Source organism: Panthera onca, chromosome C2, assembly GCF_046562875.1.
Source record: "Panthera onca isolate mPanOnc1 chromosome C2, mPanOnc1 haplotype 2, whole genome shotgun sequence".
Taxonomy (NCBI): domain Eukaryota; kingdom Metazoa; phylum Chordata; class Mammalia; order Carnivora; family Felidae; genus Panthera; species Panthera onca.
Genome location: NC_138347.1, coordinates 41,163,922 through 41,185,565, shown reverse-complemented (window position 1 = coordinate 41,185,565; position 21,644 = coordinate 41,163,922). Strand labels below are relative to the sequence as shown.

At 36.5% G+C, this 21,644-nt stretch overlaps 1 protein-coding gene across 4 annotated transcripts in view; it reads right to left on the bottom strand.

The window, feature by feature from the left end:
- The window catches only part of CSNK2A2IP (casein kinase 2 subunit alpha' interacting protein), a 517,960-nt gene that overhangs the window by 57,869 nt on the left and 438,447 nt on the right, over nt 1–21,644 (bottom strand). For all 4 annotated transcript variants that reach the window (XR_013557872.2, XR_013557874.2, XR_013557873.2 and 1 more), the window contains exon 3: nt 5,763–5,848. The gene's annotated coding sequence lies outside the window, so the exon portion shown is untranslated. The remainder of the gene's footprint in view (nt 1–5,762; nt 5,849–21,644) is intronic.

Below are 21,644 nucleotides of genomic sequence, written 5' to 3'. Positions count from 1 at the left end.
ATTTATTCATTCAAACTATTCATTTGTTCAGTAACTATTAACAATTGTGTGATGAGAACCATGCTAGGCACAAGAAACATAGCACTGAGCAAAAACACTACATTCTGATCTCAGATACATTATTTTTGAGAGAAATAGTTACGTATCAAAAAAATCACAAATAGAAGTCAAAGAATTACTGATGTGGTAATAGTTTCAATGCTAGGTACTTGCTATTACACAGAAAATAAAAAGATGAGTCTTAATCCACAAATATTTATTACCTTATAGCTGCATAAAGAGAATAGTGATAATGCAAGTTTCCATTACCCCAGGATGTGTGACAGGAAATAAATAGTAAAAAAATATAATCATTAGGTAAAGGCAATATGTTGGTATCACATAAGCATTAAGAGAAGAATGGGTGTATTATAGGCATGGTTTTCTAATGCATGCAAACAATACACTGCCTTACAATGTGTGTACCTCCTAATACAAAACATCTACATCTGAGCTATGAGGAAACTACACTGAAGTTGTGTCAAGATACACATACTCATTTTTTCACATAAGCATTGATTATGAGTCTTCCTGACTAGTGGTTTCCATCATGATTTGAAATGACTTGATTTAAATTACATCTTTCCTAGAGGAGATTTGTCCAAACACAGAGAGAAAATTTTCTCCTAAAGTATTCCAGGTTTTAAATCAATCAGTACATGGAATTTTAACAGAGGTAACCACATAACTTACATTTCCAAGTTCCAACCTATTATTGTAAAGAAATTGCTGAATCCTCAGGATGAGTACAACCAAAGCTTGTCTGAGTTCACTCCCAGGTTTGTTAACCTTTGGGGGAAAATCTTATGTGAATACAGAATGCACCGGAAAACAAAGAAAGACCTGTCCAAGCCTCATGATTCAATGGTTTAGGTTGGAACTTTAGGATGTGGTAAATTTGAATTAGTGGCATTTAAAAACATTTGTGACTTCCAGAGATCTTGATAGCGGGTATGTACCAAATTTCTGGAAAATAAATGTTATATATACGTATATATAAATAATTTAGCGGTTTTAAGAGTGGTTTTGCAGATACGCAGTGTTGAAAAGTTGGTTAAAGTAAGACTTCTCAATTTGGGGGGCTATTTGTGTACCCCAAAATTCGTGTGTTAAATCCAAATCCCCAGTGGGATGGTATTAGGAGGCAAGACCTCTAGGACTTGATTAGGTCATGAGAGTGGAGTCCTCATGAATGAGATTAGTGCTTTTATAAAAGAGAACCCAGAAAGCTCCCTTGCTCCATCCACCATGAGAGGACACAGCAAAAAGACAATAATTTATGAGCCAGGAATTCATCTCCTCAGACATGGAATCTGCCAGAGCCTTGATCTTGGACTTCCTGGCCTCCCCAACTGTGGGAAATAAATGTTTGCTGTTTAAACCACCCAGTGTACAGCAAACTGAACAAAACCAAGCTTCACGAAAAGAGGGAAAATGACATTTTTTTTCTCAGCCTCTGAATCTCAAAGTTTTTGTGGCATACCTGTTTATGGAAATTTCATTCATCCACGTAAGGTATCATTGAAGAATGTGCATTTCCAAGCAGTCTTGGGAAGTTCTAAAATACAGCAGGCATACTTACCACAAAGTTACACTGGTAAGTTTAATTTAAAAGAGAAAATATTATATATCACCTATGCCAAGACTGCCTAAATTATAGATAATGTTAAATTGTAGGGAACGTTAGGTTGGATTTTATTCCCTTTTTTGGACCTATGAGATCTTGGTTGCGTATCTAGCAGTCCATGTTTCCTATCTGCATTGATTGTTAGAAATGGCAGAGAATTTCTAACCACATCTGACTTGGTCAGGTCGCCATGTCTTATGGCCACCAGTTGACCCTTCACGCACATTACCAAGACCTCCCTTTTATGCTAAGAGGGAGAGAAACTTAATTTTGCTGGTAGTTGCTATATTGTCTCTCTTCTTGTTTCCTCACATTTTCAATTTTTGAAGAGTAACTTCCTCAGGGGCTCCTATAACCACTAAACCACTCCCCACAGTAAATCCCTTTATTACTGTCTAGCTATATATTATTGGCTCACTTAATTCTATTATTAAATAAGTTCATTTTGTTGGATCAAACCTAATTCCTTGTTCATTTGCTTATCTTTGGAAATGTGAAATCTCTCTATGATTAAAAAAGAAAGAAAAAAAGGGGCTATCTGATTTCTAATTTGGAACAGATAAACAGTTCTTCCAGACTGCTGTATGAAATAAGACAAAACGCCAACACAGAAACCTCTCTCCGTGTGTTGTGGTTTATTCCAAAAAGACATGGAACCCAATGCTATTCCTCATCAATTAAGATTTAGTGTTTGAATATGCCATGATTTGTTCTCTAACCTTGATGGATTAACTTGAGAGATGTCAAAAGTAGCTGCCAAGTTTAGGGAGGAAAACAAGATAAGATTTATCCATACCAATAGATCTCTCAATATGTCTGGTTTTTATCACTTGTGTTGCCAAACAATTGTATATTCTAGAATGATCTCAGTGAATAAAGGAAGGAAAAGAGGCACTCTATCTTTTTTTGCCAACACTGTTATATATCGGATTATCTGAGCTTTAAAGTTGTGGCAGGACGTGAATAATGACAGGTATGACTACAATGTCAGAAACCCGTATTTTATAGTCCAGGTGGATTATCATAGAACTATGGAATTTTTGTGCTCCAAAGAACGTTAGAGACAATAAAACTGTTCACCTTTTAACATTTTTCCTAAATTTATGTTAGCCCACCAATCAACTGAAATACATCTCTCATGTATACAATATTAAGTATAAGACATTTCTTATGTGCCATTTCTTTAAAGTTAACAATTGCTACCTATCACTTGAAGAGGATGACTGAAATGCCTCAAGCAGAGCATATATTCTATAGATACAAATGCCAAATGACTCGGATTTGACTCCCAGAACACCCTATGTTCCTGTTAGAGTACCTGCCTTTTTTCTTTTTTTTTCTTTTAAGTAGGCTTCACGTTTAGTGTGGAGCCCAGCACAGGGCTTGAACTCACAACCCTGAGATCAAGACCTGAGCTGATATCAGGAATCCAGCTTTTAACCTACTGAACCACCCAGACGCCCTAGAGTACATAACTTTAAGGAAATAAGATGTTTTTTGTCCCTTAACATCATTTCAAAATTCATTAGTGCTAAACATTCTAATTATATTGGAAATTAAAAAAAAACCCCTCTGTTTACATTTAAATATGATGCCAAAATATCAGCTGTCCATCATTCAAACATGTTGGGTTGCGGCACATTTTTCTGGCCCTGAGTGAGAATAGAGTAACAGATTACTCACTTGTTCCTCTTTAGACTTTTTGGATTCAGATTTTTACTCCATTAATATCACCATTTTTATTCCTTTGCTCTCTTTCATTTTATCAATAGGCGTGTGTGTTGGAAAGAATACTTATAGGTGATTAATAGGCTTTTTGAGCACAATTAATTAGTCTGCACAAATCAACAATTTAAATATTATCAGTTTTCACATAATTTTAACGAAAACTATTTTGTAGGGTGTTCCTCATCCACTTCTGAAGCCACTTTCATTGAATCACAGTCTTTGCCTTACCAAAACATTTTGTCTAATCAAACTAGCTGCTATAAATCTAGCTACCTTCACTGCAAGATACCAAAGGCACAGCTGTATTTAAATAATAAAAAAAAAAAGTTCAGGGGCGCCTGGGTGGCTCAGTCGGTTAAGTGCCAGACTTCAGCTCAGGTCATGACCTCACAGCTTGTGGGTTCGAGCCCAGTGTAGGGCTCTGTGCTGACAGTTCAGAACCTGGAGCCTGCTTTGGAGTCTGTGTCTCCCACTCTCTCTGCCCTCCCCCTGCGCGCTGTCTCTCGCTCAAAAATAAATACACATTAAAAAAAATTAAAGAAGATTTCAGCTTCACAACTACCAACTTTGGCAGAATGAAACATGTACTTTTTTCATGGAAATGGACACTCATCTGAATGACCAGTGGAAATTTAAATTCAAAGTGTTTCCAAAATCTGAAAAACATTTCCAATTTAAGATGTATTCCATTGATGCTATACTTTCAAGAATATATGGAAACTGATATGAATCTAAAGTGCCTCTAAAAAAGTCCTTTTTAGCAAAATATATTTTCATTTTAAAATTGACAAGTTTGTCATCTAATTATAAGTTTAATGGTTAAAAATATTTGTTGTTTTAGGAAATGCTGTTTTATAATACATAAAATTGAAAAACATAAGCAGAATATTTGATGTGTCATTATTATGGAATATTACAAATAATGACAACTGTAACTACATTGCCAGGAAACTTTGATCCTGTAGTTTACTTATTTGTCAGAAGTCAAACTTGAACAATTGCAAACTAAGCAAGACAATATTACTTATGACTCTAAAAAATGTCCATGATTTAGTATTGATGACGCCTTTTAAAATGAGAGTACTCAAATATGAAATAACCAGGGTTCTCCGTTCTAGCGAAATGAATAAACTAGTGTATTGTGGGCAGATACTATGAAAGTTGTTTCAGACCATCTCTTCATTATATCTGCCCCCAACCCTTTCCTTAAAAGGACAGAAGAGAAAACAAAAAGCTATAGTAAAAAACAAGCAATCCGAGGCAAGTGTAACTCTCCTTTTACGTGAAAAGCATAATACTAGAGGAGTTAAAGTTTAAGTTCAAGGACCTGTTAACATACTGGCATGAACACCCAGTTCATTCTGACTTTCAGACTCTGTTTACCAAGCGGGACTCCTGGCTCTAATCATTTTTCCTTCTTCTCTTTATAGTGAAAACTGTATCTCTTACTTTAACTAGGCTCTGATCACTAGTTTCTTTTCAGCAACCTGTCCTCCCTTGATTTCTGCCTTCTCCCAGTCCTTGGATAAGCTTCTTTCTGCAAGGATCTTTATTGTGGCTGTAGTTTAAGGCATTCCTCTCCTGAGTGTCTCGGGCCCCACAGAAAGCATGGTTTCAACTAATTACTTGGAAAAAGTGGTGTTACCAATTTCCACACCAGTCTAAACAGACATTATATCTTGTCTAACTAGGATCCCTACTATAATTATACTTACTTTAAATATTCAGATACATACATTTGTAAATAAATGGAATATACGTTATAAATTAAAATAAATATGAATATATTTATTTTATAAACATATGTAAAATTTATAAAATAACTTCAAGGCAATTTCATTTTCACCAAATTAAATATTCTGAAGATCAAGAGACATTAAGTATTAGGCTTTGGTTATTTATGCAGTTTTCTTGCTCGGCTGATCATGACTGAATTTTCTAGAAGTGAGTAGCTGTCTAGATACATAAAATATTCATTATTCTTTTAAGAACTCATGTTTATATCATCATTCCCACCCCCATCTCTTTTAGGAAGTAGTTTTTAGATGAAGCTGCACTTGAAGAATGTTTTAGTATTTTGTTTTCTACACTGTTTGTGGGAAAGTCAAAGAAAATTAAGGCTACGCTGTTTCTTCCTCAGCTGCTAACAGAAGTTTTGAGAGTTTCAAGTGTACTTATATTCTACTCATTAAACAAAAGTTAAAAAAAAAAACTTCCATGGATATCAAACACTTCTTTTTCTCTTATATATCTGTTTATGTGGAAAACAAACCTTTTGGCAATCTGTACATATTTAGGTGTGTTTTTTTTCCTTTTCCTTGAAGTTGAAAAACACATGATAAACATTTGTCATAAATTGTCAGCTTACCTTTCATTCTTGGGTTTGATCCAGCAAGCGCTCTCCATCACAAACTCTTCATCTGGCATATTTAACTGATGACTCTGCAGATAAAGCTGAAAGAAGATGATTTAATAATTCCCTTCATGTTCTAGTCTCAGGTTAAGTTGCCCTTACTTTACATTTATTTCAAATCTTTTTCTTTTCTGTGTAAGAGCCTCTAAGTTTTCCTTCTTTTTCATATGAAAAAAAAAAAGATCCTTTACAAACAATTATCTCCTCTTGATTTCTATTTTTCAGTGTACTCTTCAATGTCTTTAAGAGCTTTTGCTTCCTTTTTTTAAAACAATTTTAAAGGGGCTCCAGTTAGCACTTATTTAGCAAACAAACTCTATTAAATGCTTAGTAGGTGCTAAGCACTAGACATAAAAGTATGGCTGAAACAGATGCTTATGTGAAGAACGCGTGGTAGATTAGCAATGAAATGAAAAGTGATTTCATTCAAGGAAGACTATACAGTGGAGGAAAACAAAAGAAAAACAAAAACAAAACTGTTTCCGAATTTCAGAGGCCTGGTTAAAAATTAAGGATCAGTCACTTTAAATGTACATGATACTGGCCATGTCCCTTATTCTCTCTGAATCATTACAGTGTAATCTGTAAAACTGCCCCCTACAGAAGAAAAGAGAGTAAGGATCTTTCACTATAGGTAGTGCTTTGTCCATTATCCATGATTCTTAGGTACGTATTCAGAAGACATTACAACACAAATGGAAAAGCAGTTTAAAAATATGCATTTCTAAAAGAGCTTGTGAGAAGAATAGAAAAAATTCCTGCACTAAGATGAATATAACAAAAAAGAACAATGTGCAGTTCCACTATAACCCCAGTGGAGTGGCCCCTTTTCTCCAGGGTTATACCCACTGCAATTAAAATCCCCTGGATGTACCGCAACAAGCAAGTATAAGACTCTGAAAGGCAGAAACAAGAATGTGGATTGTCTAGGGACCGTGGAACTTGAGGAGTAACACGGCGGTGGGTCCCTTGGGTTTCCTGATCGTCTCCAGAGTGCTGGAGAGGATTCCAACCCAGAACCTCCAACAGGCAAGGACAAAAACAAACAAGCAAAAAACCAACAAGCAAAGATTGTTTCCTGAAGAGACCTAACAGAACAGAAAACCACTTTTGGAAATACCCACCGTACTATAGCCAAATACCAACAGAACCCTTTCCTTCATGGTTGCCGTGGGGCTGAACATGTACTTTTTTCATGGAGATGGACACTCATCTGAATGACCAGTAGAAATTTACATTCAAAGTGTTGATCTTCCAACACTTCCACACCAAATTCGTTGGTCTTCCACCCTACACCCCCTTCATCCAAACAGAAGATTAGCTCCCCGTTTGTTCCAGCCAACACCACTGGTCTCTCTGACTGACCAGTGGTGTTGGCTGGAACAAACGGGGAGCTAATCTTCCGCCCCCCACATGGTGGAAGGAGGTACTGCTCCAATTCTCCTGCTGCCTGTGTTGGCAAACCAAGTAGGAAGTTGATTTTCCACCCATTCTTTTTTTTTCCCCCTGTAAAACTAAAATAATAGACCAAAGGCTGAATAGTGTTTTCATACACTATACTGCCTGCCACCGGCTTAACTTTTTAAAATCCATTTCTTCTGATTTCACCACTTAAGGCTTTTTTATACTACGCTCTAACATTAGCAATAACCTTGCTATATTTTCTAAAACGCTACTTTATTTCCTTCTGCAACACCTTTCTCATTCTTTCTATTAAAACAAGCAAACAACAACAAAAAAAATCAAACTTCCCTAACTAAAAGTGAAGTGCTATAAGAGTTTCCACTAAAACAATCTGTCCAAAATGCTGATTTTAAATTATTTATAGATTTATAGTAATTTTTGCTTCAAGCTTACTATATTTTAGAAATGGATGTATATCTGTATTTGCTTTTATGTCTATAAATGTTATTAACAGCAGATTTAAGTTTAGAAGCATAAGTAATATATCAGAGCAACACTGGGAACTTAGAATTAATATTTGGTGCTATCAAGATTAACAAGTACATTTCTATTATTACATTTTTGAGGAACCTCCATACTGTTTTCCATAGCAGCTACGCCATTTTACATTCCCACCAACAGTGTACAAAAGTTCCCTTTCTTCACATTCTCACCAACACTTGTTATTTATTTTATTTTATTTTTTAAATAACAGGCATCCTAACAGATCTGAGGTGGTAACGGATTGTGGTTGTGATTTGGCATTTTCCTAATGATTACTAATTCTGAGCATCTTTTCATATATTTCAGTCTGTTTTTATGCCAATATTGTACTGTTTTAATAATTTAAAATAATTCCATATGATCCAGCAATTCCACTTCTGGATATATATCCAAGAGAATTGAAATCAGGATCTCAAAGAGGTAGCCACATTTCAATGTTTACTGCAATATCATTCATAGCAACCAATCTAGAAAAACAACATAAATGTCCATCAATGAATAAAAGAACCTCAAAATGTGGTATATATGTACAAGCGAGTATTATTCAGTGATAAACAGAAGAAAATTCTGTGATATGCCACAATATGGATGAGCCTAGAGGATTGTATGCAAAGTGAAATAGGCCAATCATACAAGGACAAATACTATATGATCCTACTGATAAGGTTTCTAAAATAATCAACCTCATCAAAACAGTGCAATGGTGGTTGCCCAGGGCTGGGGGCAACTGAGGAGCTGGTATTTTACACATATGAAGTTTCAGTTATGCAACGTAAGTTCTAGAGATTTGCTGTATGACATCGTGCCTGCAGTTAACAATACTGTATTATGTACTCAAAAGTTTATTAAGAGGGTAGATCTCATGTTCTTGCCACAATTAAACATAAATAAATAAGTGAAAGTGGTGTGGTTTTTTTTGTTTTTTTTTAAAGACCAAATAAGTAGAGTATACTAGGCGTGCCTCAATGGCTCAGTTGGTTAAGCCTCCGACTTCGGCTGAGGTCATGATCTCAGTTCTGGGTTCGAGTCCCACATCAGGCTCAGGCCTGGAGCCTGCTTCAGATTCTATGTCTCCTTCTCCCTCTCTGCCCCTTTCCCACTCATGCTCTGTCTCTCTCTCTTTCTCTCTGAGAGATGAACAAACATTTAAAAAATCTTTAGAATGTACTAAAAAAATGCCTTAAATTGTAATTCTAGGACTGTGGCCACACCATTTTCGCAATGTCATTTTAACTTAAACTCAGAAATGCTGGAGAAAGGTGTTGCTGATAATTTTCATCTCAGTTTTTAACTTCATGATACAGTTAATAAACATCAATAGATACTAAAAATGTCATCTCCTTCATACAGATTTGGTCTTTTTTTTTTAAGAAATATTATTTTTAAAATATTTTGTTTAATTTTTTTAAACTATATGATTTTTGTACAAAGTGCGTTTCATCTATACATTATGGAATTTCACTGAAGATTTAAAAAGATTCTGTTCAACTTATAAGAATTCTTCATATAAACAAATTACTGTGGAAATTTAAACATATACATCATTTATAATGTGATTAGCTGTTTGCAAGCTGATAGGTTTGCAAGTACCCCAGATTGGATTTCCTTGGCTTCCCTCAGTTGACTTTACTGTGTCTCATATCAAAGCACATAGCTTTTTATCTCACCCCTATTTCACAGGGTCAAGAATTGATATTAACCCTTTTCCAAATGAACAACTACAACTAAAAAGTCACATAGCAAAAATATGTCCACAGGATATAAAGAAAGGTAGAAGGGTAAAAGGGTAGAAGGGTGGCTTTTTTGAGAAATAACCAAGTGGGAAAAAAAATGATATTTTTAGATTCCTAAGTATCTTGAAAGAGAAAAAAAAAAACAAAAAAAAACAAAGCAAGAACAAATGATAGGCTCTTGCCTGGAACTGACACTTGCACCAAAAGGAAAATGCAATGAAGAAAATGAAAAGCTGCTCAGTGACCTTTCCTTTAATGCACCAAAGATAAGGTTTGCTTGTTCTTTCTAATAATGTGGCTGGTAAAATAAGAATTCTTATACTTGACACTCTTCAGTTTCTCCTATTGTACAGAGAATTGCATATTACCTTTCAGTGTTTTAAATATAAAATATAAAAAAATCTTTGTGGCAATCATAGTTTTAGCTACTTAAATCCCATTCACTTATAAAGCTGATGACACACAAACTGTTATCCTACTAAAGTGAAATGAAGGATCGGAGAGAGAGAGAGATGATGGAGCTCCCCAAGAAAAACACATGGATCGGTACCTGGGTTCCCGGAGCTCCAAGGATAGTGCAGAATGTGGCAGAGAAGGAAGAGAATTCAGAGAGAAAGAGGATTCTTTAATTACATTTGATGCAAGATGTTCACCAATGCTCCAGGGAAAAAAAGAATAAAAGTAGTGGTAATAATAATAAGAGCTATGGTACAATAAAAATGACTGCTAACAAATACTAAGCACTCCCTTTCTCTTAGGCACTGTATTCTAAACAATTTATTTCATTTAATTCTTTCAATAACTCTAGTTCTAGGGTTTCGAATAATGAAATTAAGGCATAGGAAGGTTGAAAAGTTTATTTAAGATTACACAATTATCAGGTAGCAGCAATGGGCTCCAAACTAAGGCAATCTGGTGTTTGAATCGATGCTTTTTACCAGTATATTATACTGTGTTTACTGAGATCTAAATATCAAAACACTTAATTTTTTCCCTCAGTAAGTGCTACATAATTAAATCCATAGGATGGGTACATTCTTTACATTTGTTTAAAATATTGATATATAAGTTACAAGTAAAATAAGGCCTTTAGTTTACACAGGGACTATTTATCTAGAGTTTCTTCCATAAAGTCAACTGCGGTTAAAATATTCTGGTCCTATATTGAACACCAGGCTGATTAAATTGTCCTGCACAGAATGCCTGAATGAAATACCTTCCTTCAAGACAATGCCACATGCACAGATTTGTGCTCCTTGGAAATTGTAAGTGACTCAGTGATAACTGCTAAATTATACAGTGAATTTTTCGGAAATGTTCCATTTTCATATAGTCAATCTCCAATGGGTTGCAACAGGATTACCAGTAGTAGATTATGTAAACTTGTTAATATCTCTCATTCTTACACTCAGAGGAATGCATTTCTCAATGCTTATTGTTTAAAACATAAAATCAATAATACATTGCTGAAACCATCTGATATGTATTCCCTGTAGTGCTTTATTAATGCTACTTTTATTCATCCTGTATGCAAAATAGAAGTGATTGCTTGTTATACAGTTATTCTTTGTTGCTTATCATACTTCTTAAAAGCTTGCTCATGCTGTGCGAATCAATAAAAAATAGTTTATCACAAATACCACATTAAAATAATTGCTGTTTTTCATAGAAAAAATTAATTATCTGAAATATTTGGATTTTATTTCTTTATTTCTTTCATTTCCTCTTCTTCAAAAGAAAAATTAAAAAATAATCAAAGCATTCCTTGCCAGGACTCAGGGATTCTGAAGGCTCTCATATTTCATGAACACTATTATATTGATCTTTTCCAAGACACATTCACATTATGACTTATTTTTCACTATCAACTATTCTACCTGATAGATTAAAATTATCCATACCACCACATTCCATATGTTTTGTATGGTTAAAAGACCCGAGGGGTGCCTGGGTGGCTCAATTGGTTAAGTGTCTGACTCTTGATTTCAGCTCGCGTTATGACCTCATGGTTTGTGAGATTGAGGCCCACATCAGTCTCTGTACCGACAGCATGGAGCCTGCTTGGGATTCTCTCTCTCTCTCTCTCTCTCTCTCTCTCTCTCCCTCAATAAAAAAACATTTTAAAAAAATCTTTTTAGAAAGCCAATAATAATAAAATTTGCATGACATTTTACACTTTACACAGCTTTTTTACAACCTATTCACAACACTTCTAGATAGATCCAGTATGATTTTCAGGTTTCCACAAATGTGTCCTCATTACATCCACAAACCGGCTTCCATCTATTCTTACTCCAGTTAAATTAGCCTGCAGAATACTTTTTCTAGTGGCACCTGGGTGGCTTAGATGGTTAAGCTCCAGATTCTTTCTCCCTCTCTGCCCCTCCCCCACGTCCATGCACCCCGAGCTAACTCACACTCTCTCTCACTCAAAATAAACACATAAAATTTAAGAAAAAAGAAAAAAAAAAACTCTTTCTATAGAGCTACTAACTTCCCTTTGCATATGCCATGCCTTATGCCTACTATTTTTACCTTTATACCAAATATTTCCTGTCACTTAAGACCCAGTTATCTCCTCTTCTACAAGAATTTGCCTATTTCCTCCATTTGTTAGTGATATATTTCCCTCTTCTGGAATGCTAGAGCATATTATCTCTTACGGTGTGTTCCCTGCTCTCTTATTTAAAATTAATGAGATAGATGTATTATCTCACCTTTACATGGTAGACTTATTAAGCACAGCATTCTGTTCTTTTTCTTTCCTCCTCTAGAAGCATCTAGCATAGTACACATTGTAGGAATTCCAAATATTTATGTGGAAAGATAAACTTTCAGAAAAAAATACATAGACAAAAATGCATCTCACAGCTGTGGGAGAACTCAACCTAGAAATTCGGACTCTTAAAACTTTTATGTGGAAAATAATGCTAGATGACCACTAAAAGCCAAAGTATTACCATGTTCTAAAATCAAGCCACTCTGGGGCGCCTGGGTGGCTCAGTCGGTTAAGGGTCCGACTTCAGCTCAGGTCACGATCTCGCGGTTCGTGAGTTCAAGCCCCGCCTGAGGCTCTAGGCTGATGGCTCAGAGCCTGGAGCCTGCTTCCGATTCTGTGTCACCCTCTCTCTCTGCCCCTCCCCTGTTCATGCTCTGTCTCTGTCCCAAAAATAAATAAACGTTAAAAAAAAATTAAAAAAATAAAATAAAATCAAGCCACTCTACCCTCAAGCTTAGTGCAATCATTTTATCTGGAACATATCTGGATCTCACGATTTGTAGCTGCAAATTCATGCTTTGAATTCCCTTCTTCGTTGTGCTTTCATTGTTTGTCATGTACTTTCTTAGATTTCTTTGGGGTACGGTATTTTTAACATTATTTCACCTTAAAATTTGCATGTCAATCTAAAACCCTCCTTGATGGCTGAATCAAATACATGCAAATGAACAAAAGTATAAACAAAACAACTATTTCCGAAGTAGTCATTGGAGATATTGTTAATAGAAAATAGAGGAATTGATGTAATTATCCTGACCTTAATTTTGGTTTTCAACATAGTCCATTTGAGTGTAGCATGTATTTCTTTTAACGTTGACCAGAAATTTGAAATACCATAAAATATTTAAGCTCGGACAAAACTGTAAAGAAATGGTGTTATAATTAGAACAAAACATATTTTGAACTAGAAATCTACTGGGCTTTTGGGCTTGAGTTGGAAGTCCATATTTTCTGCTTCATATCATTATTACAGCATGCATTAGCTGCACCCTTTTATAGGCCGTCCTTTTTTTTTTCTAGGAACCACTGGTGCTTTTAAATCATTCTTTTCAAGGAACTCATGCAATTGCCACACTTTGTAGGCAACAACTGTAATTCTAAAACATGTCCAAATCTGTCACAGATCTGCTTTATTATTTAGTTAAACTTGAAAATAAAAGATATTTTCTCTCTATCCAAAGGCATTTTTGTAGAAGAAATTACATACAAACACACAACACAAAAGAAACTGAACGAGAAAAGAAAATTGACATTTTGATTTGTGGACTCTCCAGTAGGTCTATCATTCATCCAGAAAAATATCACTATTGTCACTCTTCTCAGGCAGGGAGACTAATTGGTGCAGCTGTGGCAGAACACTGTCTGCAGGGAAAGCTGCCTTGCAAAGAAATGGAACACGCTAAAGGACTTGCAGGTGTTACGAATTGAGTCTCAAAGATGAGACTCTGTCTGATTAAAAGGAGCTAAAGATGTATAGACCTGTCTTTCTAAACACGGAGTTACTAATATGCTTTTTTGTCTGGATGACAGTTCATTTGTGGAGCAAATATTTTTGAATTTGTGCTCTGTACAAAGCAGTGTGCTACTTCCTTCCTTTAGCTTAACAAGCAAACCAAATTTGACATGTTGGAAAAGATGGTGGAGAATCAACATGGAAATGAACTCACTCCCTGAGTCATGCAGGGCCTTGTTTTGGTTTTCTTTTTTGTGATCTGGCTCCCATCGAAGTCATTCTAGAATCCATAAAGGTGATAGTGACAGCTAACATTTACCAAGGTGCAGAAAGGCGAAATCATTTGCCCAAGGTCAAATGCAGGCTTCCAGATCTCCAGTTCGGTGGAACATTGACTTTACCCGAATCTGTGAACCAGTCAGATAAGAGTGCATGGCCACAGCATCCTCTTACACTACTTTGGTGCTTTAATAAGAATTATGATGTATGCTTTCAGGATAGTGGGATCTTGTCCACCAGCCTGGAGGCCAGGTGAGAGAAGGAGGAGTAAGATCAGTCCTTCACTGCAATGCAAGAGGTTGGGAATTTTCCTAGAAGCAAGAAAAAGTCTTAGAACCCGTATTTTCCACCTAAAAGATTGATTTATCCACCATTCCTCCTGGCGTTTGAAAGGAAAACATTGCATATAAAATAAGAAAGCTTATCATTTGGGCAATCTTGAGGTTTTTTTGTTTTGTTTTGTTTTTTAAGCTCTGGAAGTTTCAGTTTTTATCAGTATCCTCGGACTACCTTTATCAATGCATGTCTTACGCTGTACTTATTTTCTTAGCTAGGTGTTCTTAAGGACAGGAAGCATGTTTTATTTATCCGTGTAAGTCTGAAGCCTGCACCAGGACATCTCAAACATTAGATGATAAATGACCATCAAATCAAAGAATAACACAAGGATAAAATATTCTCCTTATCTACCTCATGGAATTACTATAAATATTAAACGGAAACATTGTGAAAACACTGTAAAACTTTTAAAAGCTATGTAATATAAGTGAGCATAACACATGCTTATAAAATCATTATGTTAAATGTTATTTATCTGTTCACATCATTCTTATAAAAAAACTGATAAGGGAGGTATTATTGTTATCCCCTTTTTAAGGATGTGAGAGCTGAGCCACAGAGAGATGGACAAAAATGCCCAACGCAACTTAACCAGTACTTGCTAAAGCTGGGATGTGAGCCCCTCCAGTCCAAAACCAGGACCTGTGCTCTTAACCAATGCCTATTATTGCAATCAGGTTGATTTATATATTGCTTATCAATGTCTCTATGTTTCTCAATTAAAATATCAAATGGTAAAAAAGAATGTAGTTGATGAAGGCTTATGTTGAGATGACCACTGAGATGTGAGTCAGGCAGACCCACCAAACGCTCATTACCCTACTCTTGCTGCATAATCTTAAACTTCTCACTGAATATACCACAGACTTGGTTTCCTCATCTGTGAAATGGATGTAAGATTTATGTATGAGATTAATCTACAGGTTTTATTATATGGCACCTGGTAGGACTTCAGTAATACATAGGTGCCATTATTATTATCATTTTTGTTATTATCTTTCTTTTTTCTTTCTTCCTTTCTTTCATGCTTTATGTACTAATTCTTTCAACACTTATGGATTGTGCACCTACTGTGTGTCAAGTACTAGGGATGCATAGGAGAATAAAACAGATCAACACATTTTTGCACATAGAGCTTACCAGCTAGTAGAAAGAGATATGGAGAAAAATATAAAGCAGGCAAGTTGCATAGGGTGTCCCAGGAGAGAGGGGGTATTAATTTTAGTAAGGTGGTAAGAAAAGATTGCACTAAAAAAGGGACCTTTCAAAGAACACTTGAAAGAGATAAGAGAGGGAAATCATGTGAAGATTCTAAGGAACAGCATTTTGGGCAGAGGGTAGAGCAGGTATAAGAGGGCTGGGGTGGGATCTTGGCTTGTTTGAAGAACAGCAAGAAAGCCACTGTGGATGGAATCATCTGAGGGAAGGGGATGGAAATAGGACTGAAGTCAGGGAATTAGAGTCCATTGTAAGCATTTCGAGTTTTATCCCAAGTCAAGTAGGGCACTTCTGAAGTATTTTGAGAACAGAGCCATAAGCTGATAACTTGGGCTGGCATATTAAGTAGGCAGAGATGGTGGAGAAGGAGGGTGATGGCAAGAAGCCAATTTGGAAGCTTTTGCAATAACCCTGCTGAGAGATAATAATTTCTTGGGCCAGACTTTGTGGCAATGGGGAAGTTGAGGACAACCACTTAGGTCATGCTGACATTTGACTCCTTCCATTGGCCCCAAAGCAACGAGACAACGTGAAGGCAGATTTTGAGAAGGGTAAGAGGCATCTGGCATCACCTCAGATGAATTAGTTACACAGTGTACAAGCAAGAGAAGTGGTTACCTTCTAGCTAAGGGGATTAGGTCGCTTATACTGTCCAGAAGGTTCAGAGAAATTTGGAGGTTCTGGGTTCTCAAACACATCAAACTGCTCCCAACCTGGGTCTCTTTCTCTGTCAGAGTCCTGAATGTAGCATGGAAGACTTGCCAGGATTATAAATTCAGTTTACTTGGAAACTTTGTTATTCTCAAAATTTGATCCGGGGCCTCATTTTTAGCACAACCTGCTCTCTGGCTACAGGAGATGAGGGTGTTTTACATACTGCTGTCAAAGTCTTTTGATTCCCACACTGTGCCCTGAGCTGATAGCTGGCTGATTTGGTTATATTAGTTCCTTCCTTCGGTGAATCAAAGGCACTTAAGAACAGCCAATCACCTCCATAGTCCTTATAACTACCACTACCCTCGCAAAAGTAGCTTATTTCGGAGCAATAATAATTATAAGGACTGGAGTGATAGCAGGAGACTCTAGATGGAAAAGGAGGAAGTGAAGCAGTTCTGACTTATCATCAAGCAAGCTATCCCTACAACTAACTAGACCTTAATCCCACTGGAAAACTCTGGAAGCTGATGTAGAATTCATCTCCCAGAGTTAACCCAGCAGGAGAACAACAAACTGAGGTATTTACACATAGACTCCCAATAGTCACTGGTTCCAGGCTGCTCCCTGAGATGTTCATTCTCTGGCACTTACTTCCTGATATGCCCATGGTACAATGAAAGGAAGCCACTTGAGAAAGGCTTCAGGCAATGAGTTACAGATGCTGGTAACTGGAAGTCAGTCTGTTGTGCACTACAACAGTAAGGTCCCAGGTATGTGGGCAGGGCAGGGCACTGACAGTGTCTAGCATAGCATTCTACTTTTGATGAACATCTGGGTAGCTTCTAGGTTTTTGCTTTTCTGATTCATGCTGCTGGGAACATTCTTGTACATGCCTTTTACTGAGCACATGTGTGTGATTATATCGGGCATCTATCTGGAACAGCAATTACTGGTCGTGGAGTATACATTATGTTCAGCATCTTAGATACTATCAAACGTTTCTCTGAAAGTGTTATACCAATTCACACTCTCAGGACAGTATGGGAGAATTGCCCTTCTTCCATGTTGTTGGTAACAATTGATACTTTCTGTCTTTTCTCATTTTAGCCATTTTTTTGGAATGTGTTATTGCACATGTAGGGTTCTTATTTGCTTTTCACTATTAATGAAATTGTGTGTCTTTTCACATTTGAAAATGGCACACCTCTATTGCAAAGTGCCTATTCAAATAAGTATCTTTAATTGAACAATGGTGTGCTATAATTTTGATTTTCTTCTTTTTTAATTCATATTTCTATATTCTTTATGTCTATCAGTGTTTTACCTATAGATATAATGTATTCATTTTATCCATTCAATATCATGCTGTACCACATAGTGTTCATCCAGTCCCATAGAGGTGGGCACAAATTTAGCTTCCTTTGTTTCCCTCATTCTCTCTCTCTCTCTGACGAAAATGATGTGAAAAACCATCCTCATTCACGATTTCTTTTGACCAGTGTGAGCGTTCCTTTGGGCTACATCCCAAGAACAGGAATGCCTGTTTTGTGAGCTATATGCCAACTAACATTCAAAGAATACTGTGAATTTGAGAGTAGCAATTTCACTTTCCCCACGAAGCACCTGAGTGTTCATCTTTTCTCATATCCTTGGCCAGGCCCTTCTAGTTTTCAATTTTCTCATTGTTGCTTCAAATTTCTATTGTTTGCTTTCAATTTCCTCATTGTTGCTTTTTTTCTGATTACTGGTAAACTTGAGCATCTCTCCCTCTGTGTATTGATAGAATAGCCTCATAACAGGTAATGTAATACAAGTATGAAGCAGGTTTATTGGAGAAGTTCTTATGCAGAAGTTGATTATGTGTAGTCTCCTGAGTCCTCACTAGCCCACTAGCCTAGTACAGCTGGGCATTATGTAGCTAGCACATTGTAGCTTGTGCTCCAAGAAATTCCATTAACCTTCTTCTTCACATGTTTACTGGGAAATTGGGAGGAGACAGAAAGCACCTGATTAATTATGTAATGTTGAGAATCATAAGATCTTGACCTTCCCATTCTTGGAGGTGTCCTTACTGGTGAAAGGAAGAGCTTGACTTCCTGAGTCTATAGGAATTTGATTCCCAGTGCTGGTATTAGAAGGAGACCTTGTGGACTCTTGTACTGAACCAGTTGATTACTATGGTAGCTGAGTGGGAAGCTTCTTGGGTCATCCATCCATCCATCCATCTACCCATCTATCCAACTAATGGCCCTGCATCTTCTTATTCACCAACTGGTCCCTAGGAGAAGAATGGGTTAAACAAAAACTTGCCCATCAGGAAATTAGTTGAACTTCCAGTGAAGCTTCTAGCTTCTCTTGAAAATCATGGAGATGATATTCTATAATCATGGAGGCAACAAAATTATTAAAATTCTCAGAAGGATATGTGAAGCTTATCTAAACCACTTGGCTATGAAGCCCAAGCTGGAGAAACAAGAAAAACTACTAGGATCAAATTAGGAATGGCTCAGTGTTATTTTTTTTAATATCCTTTAAATGAAAGCCCATATATTCTTTATTAACCTAAGAATGCTGCTGACAGTGCAAGAAATCTGTGTGGACACTGTCATCTTGTACCTCCTCACCCCTTGTTCTTGAGTCATCATGAAGGATCAGACAGCTCCCTCCAGAGAGCAAACAATATTATATCTCAGTGAAAGGCAAGAGAGAGTCTGCCTACTCCAGACAAAACAAGTCCTAGGGGACAAAAAGTGTTGTTTTGAGATTAAATCATGTTTTCAACCAGTATTGATTATCTCCTGCTGTGGGCATATAGCTTTTCTGCTATTTAAGATGGAGGTAATGTTTTTAGTTGCATTAAGGAGGGTAGAGAAAATTGTAGCCATGGCTTTTGCAGTAAGCTCTGCTATTTGGAGTAGTTGCCAAGACATTAGCAGAAGTATATCATTCTTCTAATGAGGAAAGGCTGATGTAATTTGTGTGGCTGATGAAACATGAAGGTGAAAGGCAAAGGCAAATGGGCTAACAAGGCTGTAACAGCTCTCAGGAAGGTGTGCTTGTCTAGGAATCACTAGGAATTGTGTAGGAAAGAGAATGGGATCTGACATGGTCCCCCACGTCTTGGTCAGTATTTAGGAACTCTTTGCAACATCACTATAAGCCACCTACTGAGACATTCATAGGTAGGTGTTTAGGCTGGTCATATTTGTAATGGGAAATGAGAAACATCATTGATGACCACCTTTTCCCCAAGATCGCAAGGTCAGATGTGTTCATGTATTAATTGTTCTTTGGGAAACACCTTGAGTGCTTGTCCTTCCTCGCAGCCATACACTCTGCAGAAAACTGATAGGCACCATTCTGCCTACCATGATGAGCTGTGTGAAGAAAAATGAGGACTGCAGGGGGAAGGGAATGTGTAGTGAAAGCATGAAAATGATAGTGATATCTGTCATCCCAGAGAGATGGATTCACACATCTCACAGGGGATGATATGCTACTATCCTGGAAGCAAGAGGACCCAAAAATCACTTCTAGCATCTTCATCCAGTCATCCTCAGTCCATGCAATCCAAATTCCCATCTCTTCACTGGGAGTCAAGGTGCCTATGAATAAAGGGGAAGGAAGAATGAATGCTGAGATACAAAATTGTTAAATTTCCTACAACTCAGACAAAAATATGGTATTGTGTAACATTAAAAGGAAAAGAAAATAGAAGAAAAGGGGAGACTCTTCATAGACTAAAATGGAATGATCTCCAAGATGTGCTAGGTTAAAAGGGCAAAATGCAGAAATATGTTATACTTGTGTTAAATATATAAAAATATATAAAACTCCTCATAATGTTGTATAGAGATACAAGGATACTGATTTATCAGATGGACTTTCATTTCTTTGTTCCTATGTCTGATGGCCAGAGGCCTAGGAGCTTCATCCGGGTAGAAAATCCTCACAGTGTATGCCAATTCTCAACTGTTTTTAATTCAATCACCCATTGGCAGCAGAAGTCATTGCAGGAGAGGCTGGTGTAGATAACCTTTGAAAGTCATCCCATTACTCAATGGTATTTGCTTCCCATGTATAATGGTGACAAGAACCACCAAATGCCATGCTTGGAGGCCTAAGGTGGGGACAGACATAAATAGAATCCCACTGATGAATTTTATTAAATGGGGAAATTTCAGTGCCTGGCAAATATTGTCGATCAGATGCTTGCTAATATGTGTTCTATCTGGTCCAGGGAGATATTTGTATGGACCAGCTCCATATTTTACAAATGTGTCTATAGAAATCGGTTCCAACTTTTGTCTCCTTAATGAGATCAAATGCATCTTCCAGCTACAAGTTGGTCCAGATGCATATAATGTTTGCCTGGTTTGTTTTAACTTATGCCTCTTGTAGAAGGCAAATTAGAGCATTAGCTGCAGAGAGTGGGATTTAGTAGGTCTTGCTTTCAAATTGGAGGGATAGCCTCATCAATGAGAGAAACGTCCTGACCTTAGAAGTCAGATAACTTGTAGAGTTTGTATACCTCAGGCTCTATCACTGGGAGAACTTGCAGTCCTTTCATTGGATCTAGCGGATTGCTAGGTTACTTGAAAGAGCCATGGAGATTCTGGGTAGTAAATAGGTCTGTCTCTCCTCAGTTATTAGGTGCCCTCTTCTCTAAGTTCTTATTTATATCCTCTGCTCATTTTCCTATTTGTTTTCCTATTGATTAGTAGGGTACCAATTTTAGAATTGATTATCTGGTTTCAAATCCCAGATCTACCAGTTAAAAAACAGTGGGATTTTGGACAAGTTATGTAAATTCTTTGTGTATTAATTTCCTTTCATTTAAAAGGGACCAAATAATATTTTCTACCTCATAATTTTGTGCTGATTAAATGAATTAATATTTTTACTCACTTTCAAAGATTATGGAATAAAGTAAAGTACATTGAGCTCTCTTGTCTCTTTCTTACCATTCCATAGAAATGTATTCTACATACCAGATATTAATTCTTTATAGATTATAGAATGGCATATATCTTCCATTCTATTACCTATTTATTAACACCCTTTAGTATAGGGAAGTCTTACATGTTATCTAGTCAAATATCTTCATTTTTTCTTTATGATTTTGGAGTCCAGCTTAAGAAATTTTCTCTACTCCAAATTCAAAAGGATATAATTCTACAATTCTATTTGCCTTGTAATTTCACCTTTGATATTTTAGCATTTAACTTACTTAATCTAGTACATAGCATTTGTTAGAGATATAAGTGCATTTTTTAACAAAGCTGTCTAAAAATGGATCCTTTGTACACAGATTTATCTTACTACCGCTATCATATGTCAACCTCAAATTTAAAATAGGATCTATTTCTGAACTATTCTGTCACATAGGTCTACTGATACTTCTCTTTATACCAATGCCATCATGTTTTCAT